General features: G+C 48.7%; 1 protein-coding gene across 1 annotated transcript in view; it reads right to left on the reverse strand.

Moving 5' to 3' along the window:
• Positions 1 to 26,927, reverse strand: part of hcn4 (hyperpolarization activated cyclic nucleotide-gated potassium channel 4) — a 329,968-nt gene that overhangs the window by 185,723 nt on the left and 117,318 nt on the right. The gene's annotated exons all lie outside the window — the stretch shown is intronic.

The following is a 26,927-nucleotide window of genomic DNA, read 5'->3' on the forward strand; positions in this document are numbered from 1 at the left end:
AGGTCAAATGAGATATACAGCACCAAATCAGGCCATTCAGCCCCATCACTGCATGGCCATGTTCCTTTTTGATTCGGGTTTCCTCCCATCTTTCTTGATCTAAATCATCGTAACACTCTATTCCTCTTCTCCCTCATATCCTTGTTTACTTTCCCTGTGAATGCATCTATATTATTCACTTCAGCCACTGCCTGCCTTAACGGTTTCCACATTTCCATTTGGGTTGAAGACGTTCCTTCTGAATTCCCTCATGGATTTCTTGCTGGCTATCTTAGATTGATGGCGTCCAGTTACGTTCTTCCCCACAAGGTGAAACTTATTCACTCTCTCAAAACATTCCATCATTTTAATGACCTCCAACATAATAATAATCTTTATTATTGTCACAAGTAGGCTGACATTAACGCCGCAAATCCCCTAGTTGTCACACTCTGGCGCCTGTTCGGGTACATGGAGGGAGAATTCAGAATGTCCAATTCACCTAACAAGCACGTCTTTCGGGGCTTGTGGGAGGAAACCGGAGCACCCCCGAGGAAACCCACGCAGACACGAGGAGAACATGCAGACTCCACACAGACTCCACACAGATGGTGACCCAAGCCGGGAATCGAACCTGGGACCCTGGCACTGTGAAGCCATAGTGCTAACCACTGTGCCGCCCGGTTTAGGTCACCCCTCAGTACTATTTTTCCAGAGAAGTGTGACCCCTACTTTCCTGACATTGATTACTTTCCTCTGATTGGCCGGCAGTTCTCTGAGGCTTCCTGTTTCTGAGGAGCAGACGTCCTGCCTCAAGTCAATTGATGGCCAATTAAATGCCTGCTGGGCAAGCCCGTGAACGGAGGTGGGCTTGACCCCAGATATCACCCATGGGGGGAAGGACTACAACCCCCTCATGTAAAATCCAGCCTGTGGAAACACAGGAACAGGAGAAGGCCATTCAGTCCCCCAAGGTTGCTCCACCTTTCAGGGCCCGGACGGGATCCCTGGTCGTGCACTTAGAGCCTGCGCGGACCAGCTAGCAGAGGTAATCGCGGACATCTTTAACCTGTCCCTGCTCCATTCCGAGGTCACCACCTGCTTCAGGAAGACCACCCTCATACCCAAGAAGAACCAGGCAACGTGTCTCAATGACTACTGTCCGGTGGCCCTGACTTCAGTCGTAATGAAGTGCTTCGAGAGGTTGATCATGAAGCGCATCACCTCCACACTCCCAGAACGCCTTGATCCACTGCAATTTGCATACCATCACAACCAGTCCACAGCAGTCGCCATTTCCCTGGCCCTCTGGAACAGGATCCTCAATTTTCTGACCAACAGACCACAATCAGTAAGAATGAACAACAACACCTCCTCCACAATAGTCCTCAATACCGTGGCCCCGCAAGGCTGCATACACAGCCCCCTACTCTACTCACTGTATACACACGACTGGGGGTCAAAATTTGGTTTCAACTCTATCTACAAGTTTGCTGACGATACGACCAGAGTGGGCCGGATCTCGAATAACGACGAGTCAGAATACAGGAGGGAGATAGAGAACCTAGTGGAGAGGTGCAGCGACAACAATCTATTCCTGAATGCCAGCAAAACTAAAGAGCTGGTCATTGACTTCAGGAAGCAAAGTACTGTACACACCCCTGTCAGCATCAACGGGGCCGAGGTGGGGATGGTTAGCAGTTTCAAATTCCTAGGGGTGCACATCTCCAAAAATCTGTCCTGGTCCACCCACGTCGACGTTACCACCAAGAAAGCACAACAGCACCTATACTTCCTCAGGAAACTAAGAAAATTCGGCATGTCCACATTAACCCTTACCAACTTTTACAGATGCACCATAGAAAGCATCCTATCTGGCTGCATCACAGCCTGGTATGGCAACTGCTCGGCCCAGGACTGCAAGAAACTTCAGAGAGTCGTGAACACCGCCCAGTCCATCACACAAACCTGCCTCCCATCCATTGAGTCCATCTACACCTCCCGCTGCCTGGGGAAAGCAGGCAGCATAATCAAAGATCCCTCCCACCCGGCTTACTCACTCTTCCAACTTCTTCCATCGGGCAGGAGATACAGAAGTCTGAGAACGTGCACGAACAGACTCAAAAACAGCTTCTTCCCCACTATCACCAGACTCCTAAATGACCCTCTTATGGACTGACCTCATTAACACTACACCCTGTATGCTTCATCCGATGCCGGTGCTTATGTAGTTACATTGTATACCTTGTGTTGCCCTATTATGTATTTTCTTTTATTCGCTTTTCTTCCCATGTACTTAATGATCTGTTGAGCTGCTCGCAGAAAAATACTTTTCACTCTATCTTGGTACATGTGACAATAAACAAATCAATCCAATCCAATTGTAGCAGGCTGATTTGTATATTAACTACATTCTGCTACCTTGATTGCATGTTGTTTGATACCCTTGATGGGCTAAAATCCATTGATCGCAGATTTAAAATACTTAATTGAGGTAGGATCCACTGCTTTTTGTGGGAGAGTTCTACGTAAATATGGTGGAAAGACTAATGAATAGCGAGAATATAAAGGGATGAATTTTATGGGTCAGCGCGTTCCCCGCACTACCATTGCAAAAGTCGGTCAAGAACTGATCAGTTTTAATGATCTGCTGTCCACCTCTTGGCGATAACACACTGCCGGAAGCCTCAATCAACCCCTCAGTGGGAGGAATTCACAGCCTCAAGAGCTGCCAGCCATTTCGATTGGCCAAAAACTCTCGCAGTTTCAGTAGCGCCACCACTCATGAGTGGGCAGCACTGGAACTGCAAGCAAACCCACGGAGAAAACAGCAATAGATCCTAGGCTCAGCTATGTCCGGAAATTGTGGGGTGTGAATTAATCAGGCACCCTAGGGAGCTGGTGAGGGGGTGCAGGCTTTGGAGGCCAGGCGGCGAGGCACAAAGGGGTAGGGGAAATCACCTGGGCGAGGGCACCGCCCCCGATCAACCCAGAAAACCCCTCGTCTCCCCACCCTGAAAGAACGTAATCCCCCTTTCCTTCCCGCTTTTTCACATCAGATGGTGGTGATGTGTTAGGCAGGTTGGTTTGATGTGGACTGCACTCGATGCAAGGGAAGCTAGAAACAGACGTCTAACACTGGAGAAAATCCAACACTGTTTTATTCAACGATAGAACTGATAAACATATTCAGCTGTGGGTCGACACTATACTGATCTGACTGGAGACCTAGTAGTAGCCTGACCAGACTTACTAGCTATCGCATGGTTTTCGCACTGGCTAGCTCGTGGACTCTGACTGTCTCAGTGGCTGGGTCCAGAGAGAGCGGGAAACTGTGTTGTGTGCTTACTGGTCATCCTGTGTGTCAATCACTGCCTGTCTGCACCTCATTATGTACATGAGTGGATGTTATGACAGGTGGAAAAGCGGACTCCGCACTCTTGCCAAGTCCCCCTCCCCACCACCCTATTGCCCACTGCAAACACTTTGTGGTGGGGACAATATAATATTTGGATCAATTGCCTCGTTAGCAAGTTCAATCGCTGACAAGTGATTTTCTTTTTTTAAATGCCGCCGTATTTGGCACCTCAGCCGACCACGTTAAGGGAAGCTGGCGTGCTGATGTTGGATTCATGCCCATCACGCTAGATACGGCCCATGCGGTCCTGATTCGCAAATGGGAATTCCCAGCCAAAATATGGAAAATATAAAACCGTGCGCCACTGCACGCTAAGTGAGGTGATTTACAGACTCCTTTCTGTACTAAAATGTCATTTCACCGGCAGTTTATTAACTTATTATAAAAATCAGACCTTGATTCTATCATAGGCGCCTCTATCAATTTTTATTCTGGTCTTTGTGACTGTGGCTGTACATATTATTGCAAAGATGCTACTGTCTGTAGGTTCACGGCTTTCGCTGTTGCCTGCTGTTACTATAGAAACAGCAACAAAACAGGGACAAATCAGAAAGCACCAGACACTTCAACCCTGCAGGAAATCACTGTTTGATTTGCCTAATCCTTGTGATCTTTCCGAGTAAACAGAACTCTCCCATAATCTTATTTCTTTTGAAACTGTACAGCTCCAACCAACCTACTTTATTTAGTAAGGGCCAATGATGCTTCTATCAAATGATCTGAATGTTCTGGGAAATGACTTTCTCGCAAAGCACGACCGGACCGATTGGCATCGAACTGTGTGGAGAAAGGAAATTGAAAAAGCCAACAACAACTTGCCTTTATATTGCACCTTTTATGTTGCAACTGTTCCGAGGCACTTTGCAGGAGCATTCTCAAACTACATTTGATGCCAAGCTACATAAGGCATCAAATTTATGGATATCTGTCCATAAATTTAAGGCAAAAAGATATGTTTTAAGAAGTATTTAAAAAAAAATTCTGGGGCAATTTAGCGTGGCCAGTCCACGTCTGCACATCTTTTTGGGCTGTGGTAGTGAGACCCACGCAGACACGGGGAGAATGTGCAAACTCCACCCCGGGATCGAACCCGAGTCCTCGGAGCCATGAGGCAGTAGTTCGAACCACTGCACCGTTGTACCACTCAGAAGTATCTTAAAGGAGGAGAGCCAAGGAATTCTAGAGCTTTGGGTCTATGTAGTATGGCCCCCACACCCCACCCATGGTGGAATGAGTTGGACAAGAAGTGGGGCGCAGAGGTGTGTCTGTTTGTTTGTTATTTACAGCACAAAAGGAGGCCATCGGCCCATCGTGTCTGCACCAGCTCCCAAAACAGCAACCTAGCTAGTCCCATTCCCTAGCCCTATCTCCGCAACCCTCTAACTTCATCACTTTCAAATATATATTTTTTATATAGATTATATAGAATTTACAGTGCAGAAGGAGGCCATTCGGCCCATCGAGTCTGCTCCGGCTCTTGGAAAGAGCACCCTACCGAAGGTCCACACCTCCACCCTATCCCCGTAACCCAGCAACCCACGGCAATTTTGGACACTAAGGGCAATTTAGCATGGCCAATCCCCCTAACCTGCACATCTTTGGACTGTGGGAGGAAACCGGAGCACCCGGAGGAAACCCACGCACACACGGGGAGAATGTGCAGACTCCGCACAGACAGTGACCCAAGCCGGGAATCGAACCTGGGACCCTGGAGCTGTGAAGCAATTGTGGTAACCACAATGCTACCGTGCTGCCCTAATATATCCAGCTCTCTTTTGAAATCTCCTATGAAATGCACCTCCACCACTTTCCCAGGCAGCGCATTACAAACCTCAGAAACTCTTTTGAGTAACACAGTTTCTCCACATCTCACTCCCAGCTCTCTCGCTGACCATCTTGTAATTGCCACTGATATACCAACGAGTGGAAACAGAATATCCTTCTTTCCCCTGTCAGAATGGTTCAGAATATTGAACACCCCAATAAGGTCGCCTCTTAATCTTCTCTGCTCCAGAAGAACAAGCCCAATTTCTCCAATGGTTCGTTGTAAAATTTTCATTCCTGGTATCATGCTAGTAAATCTCTTCAGCTATCTCAAGGGGTTTAACATCCTTTCTTAAATAAGATGCCCAGAACTGAACACAACACACCAAATGTGGTCTGACCAATGACTTGTAGCGGTGTAGCATCACTTCTTTGCTTTTATACTCTATGCCTCTATTTATAAACCCAAGAATGCTATAAGCTTTTGTCACAATACGTAACGCACATAAAGGGTTAATGTAATGTTACTATTCTAGTCACTAGATGGTGCTGTAGGGTTCTCTGAGCCTCCGTGCCAAAATGGCACCTGGCGTGGGGGCAGAGAATGGGGTCTCAGACTAGAGATCGGGTCCGACGCCGGGACATGATTATCCGGTGACTGGAGAATCGGCACCAGTAACGCGTGCGTGGTCGATGCGCCGAGAGGCCCCCACGGCGATTCTCCGTGGTCGATCGGCCGAGTTCTCGCCGGCGTGGTTCACGTATGGTTCCACCCGGTGGGAGCTCAGCGTCGCGACTGCAGTCGCCGTCCTGGTGGGGGATGGGGGGGATCAGTCTCCGGGGGCGAGTCTCCACGACGGCCAGGCCCGCGATCGGGGACCACCAATCAGCGGGCACGCGTGATCTGGTGGGGGCCTACCTTCTTCCGCGCCAGCCCGCTGTGTGGCTCCGCCATGTTGCGCAGCGTTGGCTCGGAAATAGCCTCCGCGCGCATGCGCGGACCCGCGGCCAGCCGCCACGCGCATTTGCAGACCTGTGGCCAACAGTGCAGGGCCGCGTCTGGCAGCTGGAGCAGCGCGGAGCACTCTGGCGCATGCTGGCCCCCTGTGGGCTACTGAATCGCTGGCCAAGAGGCCCGTTGATGCCGGCATGAAACACTCCGGTGTTTATCCCGGCTTCAATACTTAGCCGCGGTTTTGGAGAATCCCGACCCACATACCTCCTTGATGGAGATAGATGAAGATAGCTAGTGAGAGTGGAAGAGAGCAAGACAGAGTACATAGAACAGAGTGCAGAAGGAGGCCATTCGGCCCATCGAGTCTACGTCGACCCACTTAAACCCTCACTTCCACCCTATCCCCCTAACCCCTCCTAACCTTTTTGGTCACTAAGGGCAAATTAGCGTGGCCAATCCGCCTAACCTGCCCGTCTTTGGACTATGGGAGGAAACCGGAGCACCCGGAAGAAACCCACGCACACACGGGGAGAACCTGCAGACTCCGCACAGACAGTGACCCAGCAGGGAATCGAACCTGGGACCCTGGTGCAGTGAAGCCACAGTTCTAACCACTATGCTGCCGTTCTGCCCTCAAAGTAGTTGTGAGATAGTTCCACTAATAGTATAGTTAATAGTGTAGATGTGCAATGTAATCTTTACTTAACTAATTGCTTAGTGATAAATTCAAAACTATTTCAGTGTAGTGTAATAAATTAGCTTTGTTTATTAAACACATCTTGCTGATCTTTGTTAGCACTACAACCTTCACCATCCTGAAAGAACTAAAACATAGAACACAACAGCCTTCTTACCAACTGTTTCAACTTGCTTGGCCACCTTTAGAGAATTATATACTTGAACCTGAGGTCCCTCTGCTCCTGTACTCCCCTCAAAGTTGTACCATTGAGCCTGTATTGTCTCCCATGTTTCTTCTACCAAAATGCATCAACTCACATTTCGCTGCTTTGAACTTCATCTGGCAGGTGTCCGCCCATTTGGCAAACCTGTCAATGTCCCTCATAATCACTCTGTCATCCTCACAATTGAATGTTCTCCCAAGCTTAGTATCATCTGCAAACTTAGAGATTTTGCCCTCAACACCCATCTCTAAATCATTTACATAAATCAGAAAACGCAAGGGTCCCAGTACTGAGCCCTGGGGAACACAACTTTCAACTTGTCTCCTGTCTTAGAGAGTAACAGGATTGGGGGGGGGGGGGGTGGAGTCGCAGAGGGTGAGGCCATGTAGGTATCTGAAATCAAGAAGAAGAATTCAAAAATCGAGGTAATGCGCAAGAGGCCAGAACTGGGGAAAAAGATGGTAGCCATGATGTGGAAATGCCGGCGTTGGACTGGGGTGAGCACAGTAAGAAGTCTTGCAACATCAGGTTAAAGACCAACAGGTTTGTTTGGAATCACTAGCTTCCGGAGCACTGCTCCTTCCTCAGGTGAATGAAGAGGTGGGTTCCGGAAACATATATATATAGACAAAGTCCAAGATGCAATACAATACTTTGAACCAGCCATGGCAATCTCTGCAAGACGTGCCAGATCATCGACATGGGTAATACCATTACACATGAGGTACGCGGTACATACTCGTGCGACTCGGCCAACGTTGTCCATGTCACACAGTGCAGGAAAGGATGTCCTGAAGCGTGGTACATTGGCAGGACCATGCAGGCGCTGCGACAACGGATGAACGGACATCGCGGACAATCATAGAACATAGAACGATACAGCGCAGTACAGGCCCTTCGGCCCTCAATGTTGCACCGACATGGAAAAAAACTAAAGGCCATCTAACCTACACTATGCCCTTATCATCCATATGCTTATCCAATAAACTTTTAAATGCCCTCAATGTTGGCGAGTTCACTACTGTTGCAGGTAGGGCATTCCACGGCCTCACCACTCTGCATAAAAAACCCACCTCTGACCTCTGTCCTATATCTATTACCCCTCAATTTAAGGCTATGTCCCCTCGTGCTAGCCACCTCCATCCGCGGGAGAAGGCTCTCGCTGTCCACCCTATCTAACCCTCTGATCATTTTGTATGCCTCTATTAAGTCACCTCTTAACCTTCTTCTCTCTAACGAAAACAACCTCAAGTCCATCAGCCTTTCCTCATAAGATTTTCCCTCCGTACCAGGCAACATCCTGGTAAATCTCCTCTGCACCCGTTCCAAAGCTTCCACGTCCTTCCTATAATGAGGCGACCAGAACTGTACGCAATACTCTAAATGCGGCCGTACTAGAGTTTTGTACAACTGCAACATGACCTCATGGCTCCGGAACTCAATCCCTCTACCAATAAAGGCCAACACACCATAGGCCTTCTTCACAACCCTATCAACCTGGGTGGCAACTTTCAGGGATCTATGTACATGGACACCGAGATCCCTCTGCTCATCCACACTACCAAGAATTTTACCATTAGCCAAATATTCCGCATTCCTGTTATTCTTTCCAAAGTGAATCACCTCACACTTCTCCACATTAAACTCCATTTGCCACCTCTCAGCCCAGCTCTGCAGCTTATCTATGTCCCTCTGTAACCTGCAACATCCTTCCGCACTGTCTACAACTCCACCGACTTTAGTGTCGTCTGCAAATTTACTCACCCATCCTTCTGCGCCCTCCTCTAGGTCATTTATAAAAATGACAAACAGCAACGGCCCCAGAACAGATCCTTGTGGTACGCCACTCGTAACTGAACTCCATTCTGAACATTTTCCATCAACCACCACTCTCTGTCTTCTTTCAACTAGCCAATTTCTGATCCACATCTCTAAATCACCCTCAATCCCCAGCCTCCGTATTTTCTGCAATAGCCGACCGTGGGGAACCTTATCAAACGCTTTACTGAAATCCATATACACCACATCAACTACTCTACCCCCGTCTACCTGTTCAGTCACCTTCTCAAAGAACTCGATAAGGTTTGTGAGGCATGACCTACCCTTCACAAAACCATGCTGACTATCCCTAATCATATTATTCCTATCTAGATGATTATAAATCGTATCTTTTATAATCCTCTCCAAGACTTTACCCACCACAGACGTTAGGCTCACCGGCCTATAGTTACCAGGGTTATCTCTACTCCCCTTCTTGAACAAAGGGACCACATTTGCTATCCTCCAGTCCTCTGGCACTATTCCTGTAGCCAATGATGACCTAAAAATCAAAGCCAAAGGCTCAGCAATCTCTTCCCTGGCTTCCCAGAGAATCCTAGGATAAATCCCATCAGGCCCAGGGGACTTATCTATTTTCACCTTGTCCAGAATTGCCAACACTTCTTCCCTACGCACCTCAATGCCATCTATTCTAATAGCCTGGGTCTCAGCATTCTCCTCCACAATATTATCTTTTTCTTGAGTGAATACTGATGAAAAGTATTCATTTAGTATCTCGCTTATCTCCTCAGCCTCCACACACAACTTCCCACCACTGTCCTTGACTGGCCCTACTCTTATCCTGGTCATTCTTTTATTCCTGACATACCTATAGAAAGCTTTTGGGTTTTCCTTGATCCTACCCGCCAAAGACTTCTCATGTCCCCTCCTTGCTCGTCTCAGCTCTCTCTTTAGATCCTTCCTCGCTTCCTTGTAACTATCAAGCGCCCCAACTGAAACTTCACGCCTCATCTTCACATAGGCCTCCTTCTTCCTCTTAACAAGAGATTCCACTTCTTTGGTAAACCACGGTTCCCTCGCTCGACCCCTTCCTCCCTGCCTGACTGGTACGTACTTATCAAGAACATGCAATAGCTGTTCCTTGAACAAGCTCCACATATCCAGTGTGCCCAACCCTTGCAGCCTACTTCTCCAACCTACACATCCTAAGTCATGTCTAATGGCATCATAATTGCCCTTCCCCCAGCTATAATTCTTGCCCTGCGGGGTATACTTATCCCTTTCCATCACTAACGTAAAGGTCACCGAATTGTGGTCACTGTTTCCAAAGTGCTCACCTACCTCCAGATCTAACACCTGGCCTGGTTCATTACCCAAAACCAAATCCAATGTGGCCTCGCCTCTTGTTGGCCTGTCAACATATTGTGTCAGGAAACCATCCTGCACACATTGTACAAAGAACGACCCATCTAATGTACTCGAACTATATCTTTTCCAGTCAATATTTGGAAAGTTAAAGTCTCCCATAACAACTACCCTGTTACTTTCGCTCTTTTCCAGAATCATCTTCGCCATCCTTTCCTCTACATCCCTCGAACTATTAGGTGGCCTATAGAAAACTCCCAACAGGGTGACCTCTCCTTTCCTGTTTCTAACCTCAGCCCATACTACCTCGGAAGAAGAGTCCCCATCTAGCATCCATTCCGCCACCGTAATACTGTCCTTGACTAGCAGCGCCACACCTCCCCCTCTTTTGCCCCCTTCTCTGAGCTTACTAAAACACCTAAACCCCGGAACCTGCAACAACCATTCCTGTCCCTGCTCTATCCATGTCTCTGAAATGGCCACAACATCGAAGTCCCAGGTACCAACCCATGCTGCCAGTTCCCCTACCTTATTTCGTATACTCCTGGCATTGAAGTAGACACACTTCAAACCACCTACCTGAACACTGGCACCCTCCTGCGAAGTCAAATCTGTGCCCCTGACCTCTATACTCTCAATCGCCCGTACCCCAAAACTACAATCCAGGTTCCCATGCCCCTGCTGAATTAGTTTAAACCTCCCCCAAAGAGCACTAACAAATCTCCCCCCCCAGGATATTGGTGCCCCTCAGGTTCAGATGTAGACCATCCTGTCTATAGAGGTCCCACCTTCCCCAGAAAGAGCCCCAGTTATCCAGAAATCTGAATCCCTCCCGCCTGCACCATCCCTGTAGCCACGTGTTTAATTGCTCTCTCTCCTTATTCCTCATCTCACTATCACGTGGCACGGGCAACAACCCAGAGATAACAACTCTGTTTGTTCTCGCTCTGAGCTTCCATCCTAGCTCCCTAAAGGCCTGCCTGACATCCTTGTCCCCTTTCCTACCTATGTCGTTAGTGCCAATGTGGACTACGACTTGGGGCTGCTCCCCCTCCCTCTTAAGGACCCGGAAAACACGATCCGAGACATCACGTACCCTTGCACATGGGAGGCAACATACCAAACGTGAGTCTCTCTCGCTCCCACAAAATCTCCTATCTGTGCCCCTGACTATTGAGTCCCCAATTACTAATGTTCTACTCCTTTTCCCCCTTCCCTTCTGAGCAACAGGGACAGACTCCGTGCCAGAGGCCCGTACCCCATGGCTTACCCCTGGTAAGTCGTCCCCCCCACAAGTATCCAAAACGGTATACTTGTTACTCAGGGGAACGACCGCAGGGGGTCCCTGCACTGACTGCTTCTTCCCAGTCCCTCTTACAGTTACCCATCTATCTCCAGTCTTTGGTGTAACTACTTCCCTGAAGCTCCTATCTATGACCCCCTCTGCCTCCCGAATGATCCGAAGTTCATCCAGCTCAAGCTCCAGGTCCCTAACACGGTTTTTGAGGAGCTGGAGTTGGGTGCACTTCCCACAGATGAAATCAGCAGGGACACTGACGGCGTCCCTCACCTGAAACATTCTGCAGGAGGAGCATTGTACTGCCTTCCCTGACATCACCTCTAGATTTAAAAAAAAACAAGAAAAAGAAAAAGAAAGGAAGAGCTTACCTGATATTACCTCAAACCCTGCTCCCGCTGAAAGGTAAGCAAATTTAAAGGCACTCACTCACCTTCATGACAGGCCCCTGCTCCCGCTTCCCAACCACCGTGGGGTGGGGGGGTTGGTTAGAGGAGGAGGTAGGGTGGGAAACACTCACGAAGTGTTTCGGGTTTAACTGTCACTTGACAACAGCCCCTCCACAAACCACCTTCAACTTAGGCTGACCGCACTGCACGTATGCAAATTTCCCCAGAACAGCTGATCAGGAGCTCTGCTCTGCTGCCCTCTGCTGGATCGTCAGCGAGGAATGTCCCCTTCCATTCGGGGAGCACTTCAGCAGTCAAGGGCATTCAGCCTCTAATCACCGGGTAAATGTTCTCCAAGGCGGCCTTCAGGACTTGCGACAACGCAAAATTGGTGAGTAGAAACTTATAGCCAAGTTAAGGGCAGCACGGTAGCATTGTGGATAGCACAATTGCTTCACAGCTCCAGGGTCCCAGGTTCGATTACGGCTTGGGTCACTGTCTGTGCGGAGTCTGCACATCCTCCCCGTGTGTGCGTAGGTTTCCTCCGGGTGCTCTGGTTTCCTCCCACAGCCCAAAGATGTGCAGGTTAGGTGGATTGGCCATGCTAAATTGCCCTTAGTGTCCAAAATTGCCCTTAGTGTTGGGTGGGGTTACTGGGTTAAGGGGATAGGGTGGAGGTGTTGACCTTGGGTAGGGTGCTCTTTCCAAGAGCTGGTGCAGACTCGATGGGCTGAATGGCCTCCTTCACTGTAAATTCTATATTATCTATGATTAATCTAAGACAAAGGTTCGGCACAACATCGTGGGCCGAAAAGCCTGTTCTGTGCTGTATTTTAAGGAAAACAAAAGTTCCGCACACATGAATACGGCCTCAACCGAGACCTTGGATTCATGTTGCATTACATTCACCCCCCACCATCTGGCCTGGGCTTGCGAAATCCGACCAACTGTCCTGGCTTGAGACAATTCACATCTCTTTAACCTGTGATTATCCCTCTCTCCAGTTGCTCCGTGTGGACCTGTAAAGACTTAATTACCTGCAGAGTCTCGCATTCAAAGTATTGTATTGCATCTTTGACTTTGTCTGTATAACTGTTTCTGGAACCCACCTCTTCATTCACCTGAGGAAGGAGCAGTGCTCTGAAAGCTAGTGATTTGAAACAAACCTGTTGGACTTTAACCTGGTGTTATAAGACTTCTTATTGGGGCAAAGGGGCCAAAGACACAGTAACGATGGACAACGATGGTGCCAGTGGCATTGAGTGAGGGAAACCTGGGTTTAGAAGGTACAAATCCAATCTGATTGGTAATTAATTAATTTGTAATGAGTTGAAGAACGGGCAGGACGGTGGAGTTAAGGCCAAGATGAGATCAGCCATGATCGAATAGCGGAACAGACTCGGTGGGCCAAATGGCCTAGTTCTGCTCCTACATCTCATGAACTTACAAAGGATGAGTGAATAAAATGGAAGTATGTTGAGAAAACCTGAAGCCGCATTTCAATGGCCATGGATCAACAGCTTAAAGAGCTCCAAGGGTGGCTGCTTGAGGAACAAATATAGGACACATTACCATCAGGGTGGATTCAATAAACATCTTACATTACTTTCTGGGGAAAAGAACTAAATTAAATAAACTGAGCTCCGCATGTCCATTGCGAGTAGATATGAGGCCACTGCATTAAGAGTCAGGGGCTGGTTTAGCTAGGGGCTGGTTTAGCTCAAGGGGCTGGCTTAGCTCACTGGGCTAAATCGCTGGCTTTTAAAACAGACCAAGCAGGCCAGCAGCACGGTTCGATTCCCGTACCAGCCTCCCCGAACAGGCGCCGGAATGTGGCGACTAGGGGCTTTTCACAGTAACTTCATCGAAGCCTACTCGTGACAATAAGCGATTTTCATTTTTTCATTTTTCATATTATAGCACTAAACTTACATCTACCGCAAAGACATAGTGTGCTTGGTGTTTGAAATGGAAGTGTCATCTCATTCAATACTGATGAGTTTGAAGTTGGATTTAAATCACGTAAAATAAGGGTTTCTGAGTGACACTGTACTTACGTTTAGGGAAGGTGGTGGCGTAGTGGCTGTGACATTATGATAAATGAACAGAATTGTAAAGGTTAATGTTATGTCCAAATCAACCACTCGAGGGAGCTAGGTGCAGAACTATATAAGGCATCAATGCTAAGCCGTCTGGGAGAGAGAGTGCTGAGGAGAAGGCTAGAGGGCAGACTGTGGGAAAGATAGTGTGAGTGAGAGCAGATCATAGTTATTGTATTAGTGCAGAGATTAGTAGTAGATGAGTGTAAATTGTATGTTTATTATCAACTGTTTATCACATAGGAGTAAGTGTTGAATCCAATTAAGTAGTGTAAATAAATCTTTAGCTTTGTTTAATATAAAAGCTCGTTGTGGTCTTTGTGAACACTACGCCAACCATCCTAGGATTAGAACCACAAAAAACACCGCAGTGGACCCAAGGTAATGCTATGGTGACCTGGGTTTGAATCCCACTATGGCAGACGGTGGAAATTGAGTTCAATAGATATCTGGAATTAAAAGTCTAACAATGTTGATTGTTGTAAAAACCCCTCTGGTTCGCCAGTGCCCTTTCGGGTGGGAAATCCGATATTCTACCCAGGTCTGGCCCACATGTGACTTCAATCCCACAGCAATGTGGTTGACAGTTAAATGCCCTCTGCAAGTGAGACACTCAGTTCAGGGAGCAATTGGAGACGGGCAACAACCTTGCCAGCGATGTCCATACACCACAATATAATTTTTAAAACTGCTTTTTTCAATATACTTCAATATCGATGCGAACGAGAGAAAACACTGACACAGCTACTCCTCGTCCTGTATCGAAATAATTAAAAGAGACCGTTGCTCTGAAGACCCTGCATGCATCTGATGTGGGAGTGCTCAGGAGTTCATAGAATCATAGAATTTACGGTGCAGAAGGAGGCCATTTGGCCCATTGTACCTGCACCAACCCGTGGAAAGAGCATCCTCCTTAAGCCTCCAGCCTATCCCCGTAACCCAGTAACTCCACCTAACCTTTTTGGACATTAAGGGCAATTTAGAATGGCCAATCCAGCTAACCTGCACAATCTTTGGACACCAAGGGGCAATTTAGAATGGCCAATCCACCTAATCTGCACATCTTTGGATTGTGGGAGGAAACCGGAGCACTCGGAGGAAACCCACACAGACACGGGGAGAATGTGTAGACTCCGCATGGACAGTGACCCAAGCCAGGAATCGAACCTAGGACCCTGGAGCTGAGAAGCAACAGCGCTAACCACTGTGCTACCGTGCCGCCCCCTTGTTGACAGTAAAATGGGTAAATGTTTCCACGCTCCTTATCAGCTGGGACCAGATATTAGGCATACGTTCGATTTCTACATGTATGCCCTGGATAAATGAGGCTCATGCCAAGAGCATAAAAGACTGGCCTTTTGTTTGCGACACGTCAAAGTATTTAATTTTCGAGCCTTGTAGTCTGCCTTACTGAGGATCACAAAAGCAAATCAGCTGAAAAGGTGCTGCAATCATTATTAATCATTGCATTTGATAAACAAGCATCAAAGTTGCCTCCTTTGCAGGTACACGATGTGCTCGATAATCATTGTTATTTAATTTATTATTCTCCTGCTCTTTGGGGTTCTCAGGCACTTTACAGTATCATCTTGCTCTGAGAGGAAATAATCAAATGAAGGCACATCGTTGAAGTGACAAAGATTGCTGCAGCACTTTGGGGAAAATCAGTTGGAAAAGGCGGAACAGTCCACTGCAGCAAGTTCTTCAGAAATGAATCCCCACCGCCATTGAGTCTTTTTTACAAATCAAACCATCACGGAAAAGAATTGAATGATCCTTTATTCCTCACCCCAACCCCAACCCATATCTGTTTCTTCAGGCTTTGTGGATGTTTTACTTCAAAGATGAACGCTGGTGTCTGGGGGTGAGAGAGGGGCATGATGGTGATGTCACTGTCCTCGTGATCCAGCGGTCCAGCTTAATGGTCTGGGGGGGGCACGGGTTCAAATCACACCATGGCCAGCGCCGGCCCTAGGGTTGCGGGCGCCCCGGGCAAGCAGAACTTCGGCGCCCTTGGGGGGGCGGGGCCGAGGGGGGGGGGGCGAGGGGGGGGGGCGAGGAGGGGGCGGGGCCGAGGGGGGGCGGGGTCGAGGGGGGGGCGGGTCCGAGGGGGGGCCGAGGGGGGGCAGGGCCGAGGGGTGGGGCCGAGGAGGGGGGGGCGGTGAGGGGGGGGCGGGGCCGGGGCCGGGGCCGGGGGGGGGGCCGGGGCCGAGGAGGGGGGGGCGAGGAGGGGGGGGGGCGGGGCCGAGGAGGGGGCGGGGGGGCGGACCCGAGGAGGGGGCGGGGGGGGCGGACCCGAGGAGGGGGCGGGGGGAGGCGGACCCGAGGAGGGGGCGGGGGGGGCGGGCCCGCGGGGGGGGCGGGGGGGGCGGGCCCGAGGAGGGGGCGGGGGGGGCGGACCCGGGGGGGGGGCGGGGGGGGCGGACCCGAGGAGGGGGCGGGGGGGGCGGACCCGAGGAGGGGGCGGGGGGGGCGGACCCGAGGAGGGGGCGGGGGGGGGGCGGACCCGAGGAGGGGGCGGGGGGGTGGCGGACCCGAGGAGGGGGCGGGGGGCGGCGGACCCGCGGGGGGGGCGGACCCGAGGAGGGGGCGGACCCGAGGAGGGGACGGACCCGAGGAGGGGGCGGGGGAGCGGACCGAGCGGGGGGGCGGACCGAGCTGGGGGGGCGGGCGGCCACCGCGCATGCGCTGGTTGGAACCGGCCCAACTGCGCATGCGCGGGACCCGAGTCTGGCGCCCCCTAGCACATGGCGCCCCGGGCGACTGCCCGAGTTGCCGGTGCCTTGAGCCGGCCCTGACCATGGCGGCTGCCGGCATTCAAATTCAATGAATACCAGTGAATCTGAGCTGAAAGTCTCAGTGATGGTGACCTTCAAACTGATTTCAATTGTCTAGAACCTCATCTGCTTCACCACCACAGTTTCAAGAAGGCCACCTGGCCTCCGCGTGACTCCGGTTCCACATGTGACTGACTCTTAACTACCCTCTGAAATGGCCCAGCAAGCCCCAGCAAATCAGCTCAAGGGCAATTTGGGATGGGCAACAAATGCTGGCCTTGCCAACGGTGACCAATTTATTTTTAATCAGGAGGAAAGCTTACAAGGGACAGCGCTGAAGTTGACTGTGACTGTGTTGGGAAACTGAATTAATGTCAGGGGGGGGGTGCGTAGAACCATTCACCTCGGGGACTTCCATGATCCTGTCATCTCCATGACACATGTTAAAGAAAGATAAAAGTGTTTGCATTTTTATTGCGCTTTTTATGACCGCCCATGTCTTAAAGCTCTTCACAGCTAATTCAGTGTTCGTCAGTATTATAATGTAGGAAACACAGGGCGACACGGTGGTGCAGTGGTTATCACTGCTGCCTCACGCCGCCAAGGACCTGGGTTCGATCCTGGCCCTGGGTCACCGTCCGTGTGGAGTTTGCACATTCTTCCTGTGTCTGCGTGGATCTCACCCCCACTGTCCAAAAGATGGGGGTTGGTGGATTGGCCACACAAAAAATTTACCCCTTAATTGGAAACAAAAGAATTGGGTACTCAAAAAAAATTTTTAAATTAAAAACTATATTTGGCCAAATTGCAGGCAAGCAAAAAACAATGCGATTACGGCCCTGTTTTTGTGGTATTTATTGAGGGTAAATATTGGTCAAGACGCCGAAAGAGACTTTTCTTCAAAAGTAAAGCTGTGGGATCTTTTACATCCCCCCCCCCCCCCCCCCCCCCCACCCCGGCCAAAAAAAATGTCATTGAGGTTAAACATCTCATCCGAATAAGACTTCTGTCAATGCAGCACTCCCTCAGTACCACACTGGCATGACAACCTCGCTTTTATGTACTCAGCTCCTGGAGTGTGACATGAACTCAAAGCCTCGTGACTCAGAGACAAAGGTCATGCCAAATGAGCCTCAGCTGATACCACGGGCAGCGTTTAATAGAGGCGCCAGGGGTCTTGCCAGTTGGCTGGATTGCCAGCAAGTGCCCCATGTCATGCCCTGAGAGGAAAGCCCGTCGAAGATTAAGTACCATCAGGCACTTACGTGGCCAGCAGTGGGCCTTACGCAGGACCACGGAGCCCAGGGGTGGAAATCCCCATTGGGTTGCTGACCAATCAGAGGCTGGTGGTTGTTCAGGAGGCACCAGTGGGGGAGGGGTGGCAGTTGCCAGTTAATGCACCCAGCGGGCATCACCGAGGGACACAGGCGACTGGGTGGGCAGGGTGAGGGAGGGAGGTTTGCAGGCGGCGGGAAATGGGGATTGTGGGGTGGCAGGACATGGGGGAGAGGTAGTGAGGGGTTGAAGCTGCAACTGAGCCGGCTTTCGATGGGTCCCCATTCCTGGAATGCCTTTAAAAGACGAACCCCCCCAGGAAGTCTACAAGGAGCGACGACACGGCCTGTTGTTCAAGTTTCCCACCTGGTGACTGCCCCACCCGCTGCTGGCTGAATGACAGCTGTGGCGGGATGAGGGCTTCCGCAGGCATTCATTGTAAGTAAGCGTTACCACCTCAGACATCAACAGGTAAGAGTCAGGAAGACAGCAAGATTCCCAACCAACATCCTCCTGCCTAATTGAATCCCCCCCCCACACACACCTCCAAACTCACCTCAGGGGCGCGCAATCAATTCCACCCTCAAGTTCAACATTCTACGAACTATTTTAGTGAATTCAACTTCTTGCACTATTTGACACTGACGTTTAAGATTAACTCAGTAAATGATGGGGGGGGGGATTCTCCGGGGACCGCCAGCTAATGGCGGGAATCGTGACGGCCCGGTGAATTGGACATGGAACTCACTGTGAGTTCGCTGGCCCATTCCGCCAGCCCCAACCAGGGTCCCGGCAATGTTCCTACCCAGGCCCCACCAGGAACATGCAAATACATCATTGTCCTGAATTTGAATCTTATTTAAGGACAGGATGCCTGATCCACCGGCCTTCTGGGGTGCTGCAGACCACCACCCCCACCCCCCCACCACAGCTGGGGGTCCCAGTGTTGTGAATTGGTGCAAGTCCTCAGCAACAGGGACCTGGCGGCTTGCAGTCTGAGGGGTGGCAAGGAGGTGAGTACCCTCCCTACTGTTGCCTCCATGGTGCCTTCATGGGAGATGGGAATCGGGAAGTGTGAGGCGGTGGGGGGGAGTGTGAGGGGGGGGGGGGTGGGTGTGGCTTGTGCTTGGATGGAGTGCCATGCTGACAGCCTGTTTAAAGGGTTTGAAGGCTGCAGATGGGAAGAGCAGCCAAACGACCCTCATCCCAGGAAAAAGTCCAACTCTTCATTTGGGAGAATCGCGCCCGATACGTCACCCGAAACAATTTGTTTTTCATGAGATCTGTGCGCCATCGGCAAGACCAGAAAATGTGACCCAATGCCCTTGAACTGAATGGCTTGCCACACCATTTCAGAGGGTAGCTAAGATCAACCACGTTGCCAATAACTTTCAATTCCTCTCTAACCAAAGGAGAAGTGATGGAGGACTGGTGGATAGCCAATGTGGTACCATTGTTCACGAAGGGAGGAAGAGTTAAATCAGAAAACTACAGGCCAGTCGCAGTGGTGGGCAAAACTATTGGAAGCAATTCTGTGAGATAGAATTAATCTGCATTTGGACAAGCAGAGATTAATCAAGAACAAGCAGCACGGTTTTGTTTAGGGGAGGTCATGTCTGACCAACTTGATTGAATTTTTCAAAGAAGTGACCATGTAGGTTCGATGAGAGAAATACATTTGTCATAGTCTATTTGGACTTCAGCAAGGCTTTCGATAAGGTCCCACATGGGGGAATGATAACGAATGAAGAGCCCAGGGGATCCAAGGAAATTTGGCAGATTGGATCCAGAATTGGCTGAGTGGCAGGAAGCAGAGGGTGATGGTCGAGGGATGTTTTTCTGACTGGAAGCCTGTGTCCCCTGGGGTCCCACGGGGTTCAGTGTTGGGGCCCTTGCTGTTTGTGGTTTATATTAATCATTTAGATATGGATGCAGGAAGGTTGATCAATAAGTTTGCGGATGAACGAAAATTGGTGGGATGGTAACTAGTGAATTCAACTACAGGGGGATATAGGCGGGCTGGTCAGATGGGCTGATCAATGGCAAAGGGAATTCAATCGGGATAAGTGTGAGATGATGCACTCGGGCAGGACAAACACAGCAAGGGAATACATGATAAACAGCAGGGCCCTGGGAAGCACCGAGGATCAGAGGGACCTTGGTGTGCATGTACACCCGCCCCTTAAGGTAGCAGAGCAGGTGAACACAGTGGTTAAGAAGGCATATGATACACTCGCCTTTAATAGCCGAGGCATAGAATTTAAGAGTAGGGAGGTTATGCTGGAGCTGTATAAAACATTGGTTAGGCCACAGCGAGAGTATTATGTGCAGTTCTGGAATCCACATTACAGGAGGGATGTGACAGCACTGGAGAGGGTATGGAGGAGGTTTACCAGGATGTTGCCTGGGCTGGAGAGTTTTTGTTAAGAAGAGAGATTGGGTAGATTGGGGTTGTTTTCCTTGGAGCAGAGGAGACTGAGGGGGCACATGATTGAGATGTATAAAATTTGGAGTGGCACAGATAGAGGAGACAGGAAGAGACTTTTCCTCTTGGTGAAGGGATCAATGACCAGGCGGCATAGATTTAAAGTGAGGGACAGGAAGTTTAGAGGAGATCTGAGGAAAAGCTTTTTTACCCAGCGGGCATTGGGAGTTTGGAACTCGCTGCCTGAAAGGGGGGTGGAGGCAAAGACCCTCATAACATTTAAGAAATATTTAGATGTGCACTTATGATCCCAAGGCAGACAAGGCTATGGGCTGTCATGTGAGAGTACCTTTAAGAAATGGGTGTTTATAAATGGGTGTGTATATAAATATCTGTAGTGAGAGTACCTTTAAGAAATGGGTGTTTACTACTGCAGTGATGTCAGAGAGTGGGTGGAGCTGGGCTGTCTGTCAGCTTTTTACTTTTGTTTTTGAACAGGTTGTAGGGTGTGTTTTAGTTTCGTTTTCAGAGCTGGATAGCTGCAGTCACAGCCAGAAGGTGTATGAATCTCTCTCTGTAATCTAAAGACTGTAAATCAATCCTGGTGATTTAAAACTAATAACAGTAGTGACTTTAACCTGATGTGTTTCTGGTAAAAGGTGTTTTAAGTCTTATGGATGTTAAAAGGAAAGCTTAAAGGATTACTTAGTGTTGTATTCTTTGGGGGTTGTATTTGAATTAATGGTTGCTGAGATGTTCACTGTATGTTTTAAAAAGGTTAACTTGAGTTCATAGAATAAACATTGTTTTGCTTTTAAAAAATACTTTTTCCTTTCTGCTGTACCACACCTGCAGAGTGGGCTGTGTGCTCCCCATACCACAATCTATTAAAAGTTGTGGGTCAGGGGAACTCCATGACACACTATGGGGTTCTCTAAACCCTGGCCCAGAACAGGGCCACACACTGGAAAATTAGTTTCGAATAGTTAGGTGATTGTTTCTAACCGGCGCAGACACAATGGGCTGAAGGGCCTTTTTTGTGCTTTTTTTTACATAGATTTTTTTACATAGAAGTTACAGTGCAGAAGGAGGCCATTCGACCCATCGAGTCTGCACCGGCTCCTGGAAAGAGCACCCTACCCAAGATTAGCACCTCCACCCTATCCCCATAACCCAGTAACCCCACCCAACACTAAGGGCAATTTTGGACACTAAGGGCAATTTATCAAGGCCAATCCACCTAACCTGCACATCTTTGGACTGTGGGAGGAAACCGGAGCACCCGGAGGAAACCCACGCAGACTCCGCACAGACAGTGACCCAAGCCGGAATCGAACTTGGGACCCTGGAGCTTTGGAGCGATTGTGCTATCCACAATGCTACTGTGCTGCCCCAACTGGATTACTGTGGGTCTGGAGTCACAAGTGGTCCAGACCAGGTAAGGATGGCAGATTTCCTTCCCGAAAGGCCATGAGTGAACCAGATGGGTTTTTACAGCATTCAACAATGGTTTCATGGTCAACATTACTGAGACCAACTTTTCAATTCCATTTATTAATTGAATTCCAGTCCAAAGATTAATGTCACACCACAACCAAACTACTCTTCCAATAGTAAAAAAAAAACTACTGACAAGTCAGATTAAAGACAGGTTAGGTGGATTGGCCATGATAAATTGCCCTTAGTGGGCAATAGTGGGGATAGGGTGGAGATGTTGACCTTGGGTAGGGTGCTCTTTCCAAGAGCCGGTGCAGACTCGATGGGCCGAATGGCCTCCTTCTGCACTGTAATTCTATGATAAAGACCTTAAACATTCTTAACAGATGTCAGCTCACATGACGGTTTGGGACATGCTTAGAATGGTTATCATATCAGTTGCATGCAGTGGATGTGAATGACCAAAGACACTGGCACAATCACAGGTGTTGTTAGGCAGCTAGAGAAGCTGGTCCTTCACTGCAGCCGACCGATCAGGAACTTGAGATCTCCACTAACTACACGGAGTACAGAATGGCCATCAATCCCAGAGGTCCACCAATCCCCAACAACGGAAATGGAACAGCATCAACAGTTACCACGGCAGAAACATGTACAAGGAGACATTGAATCGGTTAGGATTGTATTCGTTGGAGTTCGGAAGAATGAGGGGGGGAATCTCATAGAAACCTCTAAAATTCTAACAGGACTGGACAGGGTAGATGCAGGAAGGATGTTCCCGATGGTGGGTGTGCCCAGAGCCAGGTGGCACAGCCTGAGGATACAGGGTAGACCATTTAGGACAGAGATTAGGAGAAATTTGAGGAGAGAGTAGCGAACCTGTAGAATTCGTTACCACAGGAAGTAGTTGAGTCCAAAATATTGTATAGTTTCAAGAAGCAGTTAGACATTGTACTGAGGGCAAAGGGGATCAAAGGACACGGGGGAAAGCAGGATTAGGCTATTGATCACAATGATCATATTGAATGGTGGAGCGGGCTTGAAGGGCCGAATGGCCTTCTTCCTGCTCCTATTTTTTCTATGTTTCTTTCTTTCTAACGGCACTTCCTGGAAAGGACACATTACCCAGACGAACAGCCAATGAAAATGCACATGCCTACAATTAAGAGACCTACTTAATGACTGCGTGTGCAATGCACATGTAGAGACTGACTATAATAATGAACAGTTTTTCTTATTGAATGTGAATAGTTGGGTATAGTTGGGCAAATTGGGTAACTCACAATGCATACAAATTAGTACTTTGCTCGCGATGAAAAAGCGGGTGTTTGGATTGAAACGCGATTGTGTACTGAAGGTGGCTTTCCATGGTCATGTAACCTCTGCCACGGGGCACTGACTGGAAGCAGCCATGTTACGTTCAGTTCTGATAAAGGCCAAATACAATAAGCACTGTGCTCTTGGAGCTCGTAGCAAGGCAGATCTTAAATCTGCCATCAATGGGCTATTGGTAGCAAGATTTTAATCGTTCAAAGGACTGATGGTTAGATGGGCTTCTTAAACACTGAATGCTCCTCTAGCGCTGCGTATTTTAGTCGATGCTGAATTTTGCTGCTTAATCAGTAGCTTTGGATGAATCTGCACAACAAAGACATTGAAAGCTTCCTCTGAACAGGAGACATTAAAGGTGCTCTCACATGATCAAGCCTGATGATGTCTAAGGAAATATCTCACTTACTATTAATAAGCAAATCCCTGCTTAGAAACACTTAACATGTTATTATATAAAATGCAGATTGCAAGTGTTGGTGTTCGACAAAACCACCTTCTTATTAAAATAGCATTTATGCCAATGATGCTGCACTATAAATTTGCTTTATCCTCGTGGACATGTCTCGTTTGTATAATGCCAAAATCAAAAACAACATCTCATTTTAAATGTGTGAATGGTAATCCTACTGACCAGAGATGTGGGGCTGGATTTTCCATTGCCCGACGCCGATATTGTAATCGGCGATCGGGCGGAGAATGGGCTCCGACGCCCAAATCGGTGCCTGCGCGAAGATGCCGTTTCAGAGAGCGGCAGATCATGGGTGACCGGCATGCTCTGCCGCCTCTGAAATGGCATCATCGCGTTGCACAACGCCCTTGGCGCATCATCCAAGGCCCTCCCGCAATGCTCCGCCCCCAGTAGGCTGAGTTCCCGAAGACGCGGGACACGTGTGGTCTCAGAGGTCAGGAACCCGGCGTGGTGGCAGCGGACTGTGTCCCACGCCGCCACACACGGCCGGGGTCCATGCCACTGACAGGGTAGGCTTCCATGAGGGCTGGGGGGGGGGTGTGTGCTGGTGGGGGGTGGCCAGGGGTCGGCCCGTGGGGTCGCAGATGGCGGGTCGGGATGGCGTGCGCCATGTTGTACGGCGCGATCGCTGCAGGCCATCAGCCGTGCGCGTGCACGGCCACGGACCTTGCCATTCTCAAGCCGTTTCCGACGTGGGAGCCGGGAGTTTCACGCGGCGCTGCTGCTAACCCATCACCGGTCCCGGAATCGGTGAAGGTTCGTCACCGATTATTTCATCGCAGAACTCGCGCGTATTCTCCGTTTGAACCATCACTTAGCCACTGAAACGGAGATTCCAGCCCGTGATTATTCACAGTCGGAATAACGTAGGGTGAAATAGTAGCTCTGAGATTCTGGAGTGTCGGGCCTTGAACCTAGGAAAGTTAAGCCATCGATAATATTTACATTTAGCCTCCCAACTGAATCTTGGAGTTCCAGCCAGCTTTGTTTGGGGTGGGATGAGGAGGCTAGGATAACATTGGGTCCCTCTTTCAAGATGCATGTGCACATGCCGATGAGCACAAATGGAGAGCGGAGAACATTAGACTTAAACCCTCCCCATCTCGCAGGCAGTCTAACCTCAGCCTCCTACTCTTCAAATAATGCTTTTGCCAGGGGAGAAATTGAAAAAGAAAATGTAAAAGCCTGCAGTCAATTCAGGAAAATTGCTGGAATTTCCTCGCCATCATCCCGAAGCGTATGAATTAGGAGCAGGAGTAGGCCACTCGGCCCCTTTGAGCCTACTCCGCCTTTCACTAAGATCATGACCGATCTGATTTTAAGAAGTCAAGCAAACTCTTGTTGACCACAGTCACTCATAATACATTCCAATCCAGCAAACCATTTATCCACTGACAATACCCTCAAAGTGAAACCACTCAATGAATATCCACAGGGTCTATTTTCCACCGAGGAATAATAGGATGAAATGACACTGAGCCTTAACAGAGAAGAAGATTAGGAGAAATAAAGAAAAGTAAACTTAATAGTCCATGTTTAACTTAATATGGCACCAAAAAGATCAGCTAGATCCATTGGGCCAAATAACCTGTTTCTGTGCATCTCCATGTAAGATCATAAGAAATTGGAGCAAAAGTAGACCATTTGGCTTCTGGAGCCTGTTCTGTCATTCAGTAAGGTGTGGCTGAGATGATTATGGCCCCAGCTCCCTTTCAGATCAAAAATCTACCTCAGCCTTGATGGTGTTTAATGATCCAGACTCTCCTGCTCTCTGGCTGAGAAAATTCCAAAGGCAAAAAACCTCCGGGAGAAGAAATCCCTCCTCATCTCTGTCTTAAGTGGGAGACCCCCTATTTTTAAACTGTGTCCACTAGTTCTAAATTCTCTCAGAAAGGGAAACATCCTCTCAACATCCCTATCCCCTTCAGATCTTATATGTATTTGCTTGTTTGGCCCTTGTTCCGCACTGGAACCAATCACTATTTGTCGATGTACCATTTATCAATGTACTCTGCCGATTATTCTTTTGTCTACTATGTACGTACTGTGTACATTCCCTTGGCCGCAGAAAATACTTTTCACTGTACTTCGGTACATGTGACAATAAATATCAATCACTCAATCATTCTTCTAAACCCCAGAGAATATTCATAGAATCCCGACAGTGCAGGAGGAGACCATTAAGCTCATCAAGTCTCTACCGACCCTCCATTAAAGCACTCTATCTAGGTCCACTCCCCTGCCCAGTCTCTCTCCGTAACCTAACCTGCACATCTCTGGACACTAAAGGACAAATTTAGCATGACCAATCCACCTAACCCGTGTTATATTACGTTTAGTAATATCTTGTCACTCATTACTGCCAGAATTGTCGTATGCTTGATGTTCAGTAACACTCGAAGTCTTCAAATAAAGCAATGGGGCTGATTTAGCACAAGGCTAAATCGCTGGCTTTGAAAGCAGACCAAGGGGACCCCGGTTCAAATCCGGCCTTGTCTGTGTGGAGTCTGTACGTTCTCCCTGTGTCTGTGTGGTTTTCCACCACGTGCTCCGGTTTCCTCCCACAGTCCAAAGATGTGCGGGTTGTAGTGATCTGTACATGTGAATGTATGTAAAGGGTTAACATCCATAAGCAAGTGCTAGATAACCACTAGATGGCAGCAGTTGATATATGTATATAAGATAAACTCAGAGAGAGTTCCCGCCTCTTCGTATCAGGAGTGACTCGTGAATAGAGATATAGCTTAGTGTGCAGGTGTAGTTAATCATTATATATATGTTTAATCTTAATAATCTAATCTATAGTTATAGTTATTGAAGAGTGAACAAACTCATAGTTAATTTATAATCGTTACTCAATAAACAGTATTTGAAATCAAATGCAGGTCAGCAGCACGGTTTGATTCCCGTACCAGCCTCCCCGAACAGGCGCCGGAATGTGGCGACTAGGGGCTTTTCACAGTAACTTCATTTGAAGCCTACTTGTGACAATAAGTGATTTTCATTTGATTTCAAATACTGTTTATTGAGTAACGATTATAAATTAACTATGAGTTTGTTCACTCTTCAATAACTATAACTATAGATTAGATTATTAAGATTAAATATATATATAATGATTAACTACACCTGCACACTAAGCTATATCTCTATCTCTGTTTACGAGTCACTCCTGATACGAAGAGGCGGGAACTCTCTCTGAGTTTATCTTATATACATATATCAGCTGCTGCCATCTAGTGGTTATCTAACACTTGCTTATGGA

Source organism: Scyliorhinus canicula, chromosome 24, assembly GCF_902713615.1.
Source record: "Scyliorhinus canicula chromosome 24, sScyCan1.1, whole genome shotgun sequence".
NCBI classification, from domain to species: Eukaryota; Metazoa; Chordata; class Chondrichthyes; order Carcharhiniformes; family Scyliorhinidae; genus Scyliorhinus; species Scyliorhinus canicula.